Source organism: Lutra lutra, chromosome 5 (assembly GCF_902655055.1).
Source record: "Lutra lutra chromosome 5, mLutLut1.2, whole genome shotgun sequence".
In the NCBI taxonomy this organism is placed as follows: Eukaryota; Metazoa; Chordata; class Mammalia; order Carnivora; family Mustelidae; genus Lutra; species Lutra lutra.
The window spans coordinates 54,348,763-54,351,267 of record NC_062282.1 but is presented as its reverse complement, the minus strand read 5'-3'; positions in this window follow the sequence as shown (position 1 = coordinate 54,351,267).

Here is a 2,505-nt window from a genome sequence, read left to right as displayed (position 1 = left end):
CTATTAGCAGAAGGGGGGAAGGGGAGTAGGGACAAAAGCAGGAAAGCAATGTGTTTTGTTTTGACAGATCAGTACTTCCTTTTGACACCTGGCTAGGTATTTTCCTGATAGCCCCTTGCAAGAGCCATTCTGAACTAATTTGGAGCTAAGGACTTGTACAGAAGTCTCCCTGAGCCGTCCTGAAGTTACTTTAGCTCATTATAACACTAAGATGGGTGGGGTTTTCTGCCATTTTTTTTTAACGTAACAATGTATGCTCTAGCATGTTGGAGTGCTAGGCATGTGTAATTGAACCAAGTGCCTAAGTAATAGAATATGTATACGTTCCTTAATATGCGCGCAAACTCCCTGCCGACTAATACACTGAATAAAAGCTTCCTTTACCAACTCCATGGGGAGCTAGTGCTTTGAGAGCTATCCCTGTCTCCTAAAAGTAATAAAAATTTCTTTGCTTTCAGCCCTTCTCTGGGTTTTGTTTAATTTAGTGCACCCGGAGAGGTGAACCCCTTGAGATCAGTTACAGTATAAATGATGAGCTAAATGGACAGTATTTAAATTTTTAAACTCATTAGGACCTAAGAAATCAAAATCTTTTTCCTTGATAGGGTATGCACACATTTTTCAAGTTTAAGAAATATATCCTTAGGGGCACCTGGGTGGTTCAGTGGGTTAAACCTCTGCCTTCAGCTCAGGTCATGATCCCAGAATCCTGGGATTAAGCCCCGTATAGGGCTCTCTGCTCAGCAGGGAGCAGGGAGCCTGCTTCCTCCTCTCTCTCTCCCTGCCTCACTGCCTACTTGTCAAATAAATAAATAAATAAATCTTTAAAAAAAAGAAAAGAAATATATCCCTAAGTTATAATGATACCCCAAGGGCAAGAACAAAGGTTTTTGTTTTTCTTTTTTACAACCTCCTCTCACCTCCGCACTCCTATCCATTTTTTTTTAAAGATTTTATTTATTTATTTGTCAGAGAGAGAGACAGAGAGCACAAGCAGGCAGAGTGAGAGAGAGAAGCAGGCTCCCCACCGAGCAAGAAGCTGGATGCAGGACTTGATCCCAGGACCCTAGGATCATGACCTGAGCCAAAGGCAGCGGCTTAACTGACTGAGCCACCCAGGCGTCCCTACTATCCATTTTTAAAATTGCCTTTGATTCCACCATCCCAGCTGTTCCTATCTCTGTGACTCCTATACTCATATTAATGGCTCTGTCCCAAACTCTCTCTCAAGCTATGGTTTCCCATTTCCAGATGCCTAAAAGACATCTTCACCTCTGGCAAACGTATGTTCCTCTGGTATATCAAACTCACATGTCCAAGGAACTAAAAGTAAATTTAATATTAATTCATCATCTCGTCCCCCAAAACCTGATCTTCCTTGTAACCCCCCAGGTTTGTGAGAAAGATACTTTAATACGAATTAACTCATAGACTCAAATTTAGATATGGGAATTTATTAGGGAATAAAGATAAATTAAAAATGAATCATTAGGGGTGCCTGGGTGGCTCAGTGGGTTAAGCCTCTGCCTTTGGCTCAGGTCATGATCTCAAGCCCCGCATTGGGCTCTCTGCTCAGCAGGGAGCCTGCTTCCTTCCCCCCTCTCTCTGCCTGCCTATCTGCCTACTTCTGATCTCTTTCTCTATTAAATAAATAAATAAAATCTTAAAAGAATCATTAAAAATAATAAACTGGATTCCTACTTCACTTATACTAAAATAAGCTCTCAACAGATTTAAAATTTTAAGATTTGGGGAAAACTACTAGAGAAAAATGTGTTGGGGTACCTGAGTGGCTCAGTCGCTTGGGCATCTGCCTTCGCCTTAGGTCATGATCCCAGCGTCCTGGAATCAAGCCCCGTATTGGGCTACCTATTCGTGCGGGAAGCCTGCTTCTCCCTCTCCCAGCCTTTCTCTCTCTCATTCTGTCAATGGATGAAATCTTAAAAAAAAAAAAAAAAAAAAAAGAAGATGAAAATATGCACAATAATCTTGGAGTGAGGTAACCCTTTATGAGCATATCATAAAATTCAGAAACCAAAAGTAAAAATAACGACATAGACTATATAGATTTTTGTAAATCTCTGCATACTATTGTTGGTATGCAACAATAATAGTGATCATTAACCAAGTCGAAAGACAAAACTGGGAGAAAATACATATGATGCATGAGAAATCCAGAGCTAATTGCAACGCTATATAAGGAAATTGAAAAATCAATTCAAAAAAATCAATTGAGGGGCGCCTGGGTGGCTCAGTGGGTTAAGCCGCTGCCTTCGGCTCGGGTCATGATCTCAGAGTCCTGGGATCGAGCCCCGCATCGGGCTCTCTGCTCAGCAGGGAGCCTGCTTCCTCCTCTTTCTCTGCCTGCCTCTCTGCCTGCTTGTGATCTCTCTGTCAAATAAATAAATTTAAAAAAAAAAATCTTTAAAAAAAATCAATTGAAAATTCAACATTTTAAAGTGTAGAATTCAATGGTTTTCAGTATATTCGGAGTTGTGCAACCAT